At 42.4% G+C, this 9,355-nt stretch overlaps 1 pseudogene; it reads left to right on the top strand.

Annotated features, from left to right (window-relative positions):
• The first annotated feature begins 1,553 nt into the window (after positions 1 to 1,553).
• Positions 1,554 to 3,226, top strand: LOC140498872 (elongation factor 1-alpha 1 pseudogene; annotated as a pseudogene).
• The last annotated feature ends 6,129 nt before the right edge of the window (positions 3,227 to 9,355 follow it).

The following is a 9,355-nucleotide window of genomic DNA, read 5'->3' as shown; positions in this document are numbered from 1 at the left end:
TTCCTTGCTAAGCAATTTCAAGGACCTGTTTAGGACAGGATGCCTGTCATCAGAGTGGTGGGATTTTTTCCTTATCATATGTCACAGAGACATATACTACAGAGAGGAAATTTACACAGCTTATAATCATAAATCCCAACTGACACTCTTTGTTAAATGTCTTTTCATACTAAATTTATGATTTGTTCAACTAAGTGAATTCCTTTTTCAAGGCAGATAGTATTTAAGAGAGACTATTTCTGTACCAGGCAGTCAGATTAACCTCTGATACCATAGCACTATGACTGCTACCTTTAAGAGGGAATTAATTAATAAGTCACACATGCCTTTAGTCTGTTGTCTTTTCTTTAACCAAGTTTTCAGGTTAACACAGTATATATTTTTGCTGCTAAGTCCATTCCCAGCACAGGCGATGGAGGCCATCTCTCCCAGGCTCTTGGACACTGAAGGAGGTTGGGTCAGCACATAGCAGGCTCCAGAATCTGCAAGGGAAGGAAATAAGACATTGTGCAGAGGCAGGGTCTTCTCTCCCCCAAGGGGATGCTGACCCCTCAAGCACTTTCAAGATGAGCACTGGGCAGGACTAGATCTGTGCTCACTGAGGCACTGTGGGACCTGATCCACAGGGAGGAGACCCAGGGCAGCCTCACCTGTGCAGACAGTCAGGAGGGAGAACAGCAGAGTAATCCAAGCCATGTAAAAGTTGAGCCCAGTGCTCTGTGTGCTGAGGCTCCCCAGATGGGGCTGGGCTCCCCCAGGGCTGTCTTCAGATCAGCCCAGGCCCTGAAGGGAGGAGGTCTCCACATGGAAATCTGCTCCTGCTCTGGACACCTGAAAGAGTGGCCTCAGGTGATGACTGACTGACCCTATGGGCTGCTGAAACTGAGGGGGGCAGGTCCTTCTTCTATCAGGGGAGGGTCATCATGGGCCCTGAGGTCATTTCTTCCTCTAAGATTCTGGGATTCTAAGAGTCAGGTTCATTCCTCCCCAGGCCTGTGTCTGATGCTCCAAGACCTTGTCACTGTAACTGAACTGCTCCTGGACCTTCCCTATACCCTGAAGTCTTCTGCCCATGGATCCTCTCTCCCCCATTGGTGAGTTCCCCCAGGCCCTGCTTGGAATCAGCCAGACTTCATCACTTCCAACTGTGCCTGGGACTCTGGAGGATTCAGACACATAGGGAATGGGGCTTTCTCTGCCCCATCACTGGGGGCCCCTCTCAGTGACGTCTTCTCCATTAGGACGTGAGCTCCATCTGGGCAGGGACTGTCTGTTTATCTCCCATAGAATCTCCAGCACTTAGCACAGGGCCTGGTGCACAGGATGGTATTGAAAATTGCTTGTTGCGTTGCCTGGCCTCCAATCCAGAACTGCTTCAGGACCATCCAAAGGATCAATTATAACAGTGACTGAACCCACCTTCTGCCCCTACTTACCCATAAGTCTTGCTGCTCAGGCCTCACAAGAGGCTGCAGAAGAAGGAAGCCAGGCACATGCTTGCTCTGAGTCTCAGTTCTCCCTTATTAAAATGAGAGTGACCTTTTTCACAACGGGTTTGCCGGCAGAACACAGGTGTTGGGAAACCCATCGATAAACTTCCACAAAAATGGGCAAGGAAAAGACTCACATTAACACTGTTGTCACTGGACATGTAGACTCTGGCAAGTCCACCACTACTGGTCACCTCATCTACAAATGTCATGGAATTGATAAGAGAACTATTGAGAAGTTCTAGAAGGAGGCTGCTGAGATGGGAAAAGACTTCTTTAAATATGCCTGTGTCTTGGATAAACTGAAGGCTGAACATGAGTGTGGTATCACTACTGATATCTACCTGTGGAAATTTGAGACCAGCAAATACAACCTGATCATTATTGATGCTCCAGGACATAGAGATTTCATCAAGAACGTTATTTCAGGCACATCTCAGGTGGACTGTGCTGTCCTGATTGTGGCTGCTGGTGTTGGTGAATTTGAGGCTGGCATTTCTAAGAATGGGCAGACCCGTGACCATGCCTTTCTGGAATAACTAATTGTTGGTGCAAACAAAATGGATTCCCCCGACCCCCCTACATCCAGAAGAGACAAGAGGAAATTGTCAAGGAAGTCAGCACCTATATTAAGAAAAGTGGCTACAACCCTGATACAGCAGCTTTTGTGCCAATTTCAGGTTGGAATGGTGACAACATGCTGGAGCCTAGCTCTAATATGCCCTGGTTCAAAGGATGGAAAGTCACTCTCAAGGATGGCAATGCTAATGGAACTACACTGCTTGAAGCTTTGGTTTGCATTCTGCCACTTGACAAGCCCCTTCGTCTACCTCTCCAAGATGTCTACAAGATTGGCTCTATTGGTGCTGTACCTGTTGGCCACGTAGAAACTGGTGCTCTAAAACCAGGCATGGTGGACACCTTTGCTCCAGTCATTGTTACAGCTGAAGTAAAGTCTGTCGAAATACACCATGAAGCTTGGAGTGAGGCTCTGCCAGGGGATAATGTTGGTTTCAATGTCAAGAACGTGTCAGTCAAAGATGTCTGTTGTGGTAATGTGGCTGGTGATAGCAAGAATGACCTTCCTATGGAAGCAGCTGGTTTCACTGCACAGGTTATTATCCTGAACCATCCAGCCCAAATCAGTGCTGGCTATTCACCTGTTCTGGATTGTCACACTGCTCATGTTGCTTGAGAGTTTGCTGAACTGAAGGAGAAGACTGATCAGTGTTCTGGTAAGAAGCTGGAAGATGGCCCTAAATTCCTGTAATCTGGACATGCTGATTTCATTGACATGGTTCCAGGCAAGCCCATGTGTGTGGAGAGTCTCTCTGATTCTCCTCCTCTGGGTCGTTTTGCTGTTCATGATATGAGGCAGACTGTTGTAGCTGGTGTCATCAAGGCAGTTGACAAGAAGGCTGCTGGAGCTGGCAAGGTCACAAAATCTGCCCAGAAGGTCCAGAAGGCAAAATGAATATTCTGTACAACAACTGCCACCCCAGTCTTAATCAGGGGTGGAAGAAAGGTCTCAGAACTGTTTGTCTCAATTGGCCATTTCAGTTTAATAGTAAAAGATGGGTTAATGATTACAATGCATTGTAAAAGCTTCAGGAGGAAAGGAATGCTTTTGTGGACCATTTGTTTCGTGGCAGTTTTAAGTTATCAGTTTTCAAAATCAGTAATTTTTAAATGGAAACAACTTGGCCAAAAATCTGTCAAAGAGTTTTGAGACCATTAAAGCACTGTAATGCAAATAAAAAATAAAAAAAAAATGTGAGTGATGCCTCTTCCAGCTTTTTCACTTACCTAACAAAGAGCGTCTCAATATTTTGAGCAAATTCCCCAGAGAATGAGAACCTCAGGAAGTCAGAGGTGGGTGAGGTTTAAGGAAATAAATTTTATTGATTTGTTTGTTTATTCAAATTTAGTAATTAAATAGTCAAGAGCATCGGAGATCTGCAGGTGAGCACTTTCTCAGTGTTCTGGGTATCCTCTCACTCTGTCTTATCCCCGGGCTTCTGGGAATGATGCTTTAGGCCAGATGGGGAATAGGAGTTCTCTCTGTGCCCCTAGAGACTCATCATCTGAAGCAGGGAGACCACCTAGACTGCAAACCTATCAAATATATTGAGCCTCAGAAGGTGTGGGGATGGCCTTCCAGCCACAATTTGTTCTGGGGCTCTGTCCCCCTGAGATCCTCCTCCCTGAGCCAATCTCCCTTTTCCGTCCTGAAGCAGGGAAGGATGGATATGTATGTGAATGGAGACGGAACTCCACACATAGGTTATACTTGATCTTGTAAGCAAGTGTGGATTTTGGACACTGTTCTTTGACTGAGAAGGAAAAAAGAAGGGAACTGTGATCCTCTCCCAGCTTTGTTCTCTGTTGCCCTTTTCCTTTGTCCTTTTTTTTCCTTCCCAACCACATCTCATTCTGAAACTCAGCCCTCCTGACATTATCCCCACTGTGCTAGGCCTCACTTTTCTACCCATCCTGCACCTTGGTGGTGCAGCGGTAAGCACTTGGAACTTGGGACAAGAAGCCCTGCTTTCAGTTCTTGTCTCTGAAGTTTGTGATCTCTGTGACCCTGAGCAAGTCAACCTAACCTGTCTGGGTCTCTGTTTTCATGTATGTGTAAAATGGGAACATAATAGCCCCTACTTCCCAGGGCAGGTAGTGAGGTCTAAATGACCTACCACCTGTCATTGTGTTGCAGACCACATAGTGCCCATTAAATACACCATGCTGGCTGTCCCTCTGGGCCTGGGCCCACTCCCACACTCAGGCAGATCAACAGATCTAGTAATAGAGGGAGATATGAAGAGGGGGAGTGGTGGGGACATGGAAGGGGCATTTTCTAGGGGTTCTTTCTCCAACCTCCTTTTCTGCCTGAGGCCTTTCTTCATCTCCCCCAACCCCAGCTGAGAAGGCTCCTCCTCCCCCAACACCCTAGCATTTCTCTGTGTTGTCCTTCCCCATGCAGGAGCATCTGAGTTCCTCCCATGAAAGGGAGGGGCATGAGAACAGAGACTGCTGCTGTTTGTTACTGTGCCCCCTGCACCTGGCACAGTGCCTGGCACAGGGTAATGCTGAGCAGTGGCTCGTCATTGGACTTTTCTGAACATTTTTAGTAGCTGAGAATGTTGTTCACACTCTGGGGCCTAAGGGAATTCTGAAGTGTCCCTTAAAAAGGTGAGGCATTGGGAGGGGCAGTTCTGCATGTGCCCCCAGCTCAGGGGAGGGGCTGGGAAGGCAGCACCAGCTGAGCCTCCCTCAGGGCACAGGGCAGGAGTCTAGGAGCCACAGGAGACATTTCCAGCCCATCTCAGACCCAAACTCATCCCATTGTCTCCCTCTGGTGGTCACAGGGACAATAGCCTTCCAAGAGAAGGTCAGGAGGAAGGTCCTGTTTTTATTTACTTTCTCCTTTGGAATGGGGGCTCCATGGAAACAGGAACTGTCATTTTTTTGGCTTGAATTTATGTTCCCAGATGTTAGCCCAGTGCCTGAGGCAGAGTCTGCACCTCATAAATGCTTGGCACCTTGTCATTTTAAAGGAATAGTGCCCCTGGGACCTGAACACACCAGCCCATGTGTGAACATGCCCAGTGCACTGGGCACCCAGGGACTTTGTTGCGGTGGGCCTGCTGGGGAACGACAGTGGCACCTTGGGTTAAGCAGGAAGCAAATCCACAGAAGGAGGAAAGATCAGTGTAAAGAAAACCATAGAAGAGGAATCATCTTCAGGAAGTACACTGGCTGAGCTGTCCAGTTGAAGTCCAGGAGAATGGAAGGAGCAGAGAACAAACATGGTGGTGAACCACAGGAACTTGAAGTATCAAAGAAATAGACCAAAACAAGAAGAAAATGGCCCATAGAAACAAATATTTAGAGAAGCTCTTTTTGTCACGGCTAAGAATTGGAAATCAAAGGATGCCCATCAGTGGGGGAATGGCTACACAAGATGTGGCCTATGATTGTGATGGAATATTATTGTGCTCTAAGAAATGAAAAGTGGGATGATTTCTGAAAAACCTGGAAAGACATGAACTGATGTAAAGTGAAGGGTAAAAGCTTTTGAGACTTGAGAAATGTAGGTACTGAGTCTGTGTCTTTTCTTTCATGATGGCATATAAAACATGTGTTTGTTATTTCTGCCCTTTTACATTGTCAACCTGAAAGTTTGGTTAAAAGAAGTAAACAGACTAGGTGGTATATCAGTTCATGTTCTTTATTCCGTTAAAGCTGGCAAAGCCAGTGCACATGTATGTGCATGGAGCGAGATTTTAATTCTGTCTGATTAAAAGAATGAGAACTTTATCCTAACTCAGGATGTCTGTCACTGAAATTCATGCTCTCCACATATGTTTAACCATAGCATGATACAGGAGTTTTCTCAGTTGAATAAATTGTAAATACAATAAAATAAGAAGGGTGACAAAGTGTCCATTGAAATTACAACCTTCACCATTAAGATGACATAACATAGTATATGTCCACAAAATATTATGATAAGAAAAGTTCCATTATTCCAGACAATGTCTTGGGTTAAGGCTCCTTATTGTTAATGGACACAAACAGAGGAATGCTTTTTGCTTCTTCTGGCTTTATAGTTGTTGACACAGGAAGAGGCATTCTATGGATTTGCAAAGAGAACAAAGAAGGGCATGTCGACCAGGCCAAGGTTCATCTTCTAGTTGACTATTTCAGGCTTTGAACCCTATTGGGGTTCAAATAATCTTAATTGATCATCAACATTTATTTGCAATAGTTCTGAGTCCTGTTAATACTGTTGATTTTTATAAAGTTTATAAACTATGTTGAAAAAACATATATTCTTTAGGAGTCCAACTGAGAAAATGTTATCAAATTTTAGTTCTCATTTACAAGACATTTTTTCCATTTTCTGTTTTTCATTTCTTCATCTTTCTCTTGGTGTTATCTAATTCTGAGAAAGGGATCTTAAAGTCTCCTACTTTTATTAAGTCACTAGTTTTGAAATTCTATTAAGTTTTGCTTTACAGATTTCCATATTTAGACTTTTGTATTGTACAAAGTTAATGCTGACATTTGATTGTAGCCTCTGATTCCTTTTAGCCAAACTTAATTTGTTTTTCTCTGATTATATTGTGATTATCTTTCTTTCACCTGAGAGCATGATTGAATCTTCTGCTTTCTAGACTCACTGCATACATGGTAAAGCATATCCTAGCTTTTTATAGTGTATTCATTTCTTTTTTAGTCATGCTTAGCTTTATTAATAGATGCTCAGTGTGCTTAGCATAATGCCTGGTACATAGGAGGCACTTCTTAAGTGTTTATTGATTAATTACTGATTGATTTATATGCTTTTTTAAATCAGTGTCTTGGAGCTTTTTCTTTTATTAATCAAGCATCACTCCATATCATATCACTGAATATTTTAATTCATTGAAATTTAAAATTGTAAGAATTGAATGTATATTTTCCATTATTATTGTATTTAATATTTTTCTGAATTATGGGTTTTTTTGTTCTCCTTAAGCTTTTGAAACAATACTTTGCCTCACAATCATTATTCCATTATCTACATTCAGGAGACATTAGTCTCCAGACACTCTTCTCACTCTCCATGGTTTTCCTTCTACCATTAAATGTTCCCCAAGTTTTAGAGTTTTCCCGCATGATTGCTTATTCTTTCTTCCTTGTACTAAGTTATCCAATTTTTCCAATCCTTTTTTTCCTCTTTCTTTGTTCCCTCTCAGTTATGTACTTAATTCAAAATACCCCTGATCACTTTCCATCCTCCTTTTGTTCAGCTGCATATTCTTGGTTAGCTGTGCCCACCTCCATGTTTCTCTCACTATTTTAAGTTCTTCTGTGTATCAAGAAGTGACTGACACATCTAATCTTCGTTCTTTGTGACTCCTAGTTTTATCATTATCTCGGTCTGAATTCTGAAATCTTTCAAAGTTGCTTTTTTCTACAATATTTTAATTACTCTATAGATTGTTCTCTATCTGTTCTTCACTTTGCTGCCCTTCAGTGCATAAATGTGTTCACGCTTTCCTCCAATTGTCGATCCCCTCATTCTTAGAGCATAATGAGACTTCATTCCATTCACATGCCACCATTTATCTAGAGATTTTCCAATGAAAGGACAATTGTCATATGTTTTCTCATACTCAGTAGACAGTCAGGTACACAGGCAGCACCTTCTGAATAGTCAGGTTCAATTAATTGCCAAGATGTTTGTGAACAGGGATTACCTGATTAAACCTCTCAAGGGTGTGATTTAACTGCCTGAATTATTGTGTCGTTCTTGTGTTTGTCCTTCATTTTTGAAGAGGACTTTGACGTCAGAGAAATGATGATATGACTTGCCCTTGACTTTGTTTCCAGTGAGGGAGAGCTGTGTAAGGGCAACAGCCTCACTTTCTTCTACTGAGTCATCTGGATCCAGTGACCAGATATTCATCAAGATGACTGTAGATGACCCAGGATGTAATGGGAGACCTTGGATTCTTTGGCCTTGGGTCTGTTCAGGTACTCAGGGTGAGATTAAGCCCATATAGTCAATGGACCTGTTTAAGAAATAGTCAGGGAGTGGCACCTTTAAAAAAAACCAATAAGGAAATCAAGCAGGAAGGGAAGGGAAACAGTTACAACTAATAATCACGAGTTAGCCTAGAGGGGTCGAGGAAATAGCACTTAAGTGGAGTTTGGGCAGGAAGCCAGTCTATGGGCTTCAGAGTGCAGTAGGTTTAAGGTTTAAGATCATCAGGGGAAAGGACAGCAGAGGAGAGGACAGGATCGGGCAAGACAGGAAAGTCTAGATTATCCACATTACCAACATTAATTGATGATGCTTTTACATAAATACTTTCTATCAACTTAAGGAAAAAATCTATTTTATGAGTATCCTTTTTTTTTTAATAGAAATGAGTGTTGTATTTTATCAAAAGCTTTTCCCACACATATGGATACAATCTCATGATTATAAAAAGAACCATAAGCCACAACACACAAAGCCTCAAGTTTTAGGCACAAGAACTGTGGGACAGAGCTCCCTGTGCCACAGAAGCAGAGATCTACTTTAAAATCCAGGAAAAGGGTTATTATCATGAGTAAGAAGCAAAGCAGAAAAGAAAAGACCTAGAATCTTTCTATGGGCACAAGGACCAAAATACAAATATCAAAAAGGTTAGCATTGGACTGTACTGCCATCTGCAACTTCAGAAGGGAATAGGAACTGATCGGAAGCACAAAGAACTTTCTTGGAAAAGATCTGGAAGCACTTTGAAACCCAAATGAGAAAAATAGAAGATAAACTGGCCAATGATTTTAAAAATATGAAAAAAGAATTTACTGAAGAGAACAACTTCTTAAAAAGGAAAATTGAACAGATGAAAAAAGAGGTATAAAACCTAACTACTGAAAATAACTCCTTTAAAGGAACAATTGGACAGAAGGAAAATGAGATGCAAAAGTTAATTGAAGAAAACAATCTCATAAAAAGTATAATGGGGCAAGTAGAAGCAAAGGAATCTCTGAGACATGAAGAATTAGTCAAATATAATCTGAAGAGTGAAAAGATAGAAGAAAATGTCAAATATGTAATTGGAAAAACAACTGACCTGGAAAAAATCCAGGACAGAAAAATCTAAGGATTATACCAGAAAACCATGATGAAAAAAAGAGCCTGGGCAATATTATCCAAGAAATCAGCAAGGAAAATTGCCCAGAAGTGCTAGACCCAGAGAGCAAAATGGGCACAGAAAGAATCCAGCATTCACCTCCTGAAAGGGACCCGAAACTTAAAAACAACAAGGAATATCGTTGTCAGCCAGAACTACCACATAAAGGAGAAAATACTGCAGGCAGCC

Source organism: Notamacropus eugenii, chromosome 4 (assembly GCF_028372415.1).
Source record: "Notamacropus eugenii isolate mMacEug1 chromosome 4, mMacEug1.pri_v2, whole genome shotgun sequence".
In the NCBI taxonomy this organism is placed as follows: Eukaryota; Metazoa; Chordata; class Mammalia; order Diprotodontia; family Macropodidae; genus Notamacropus; species Notamacropus eugenii.
Note: the sequence above shows the minus strand (reverse complement) of the source record. Positions and strands in the feature narration are given on the sequence as shown.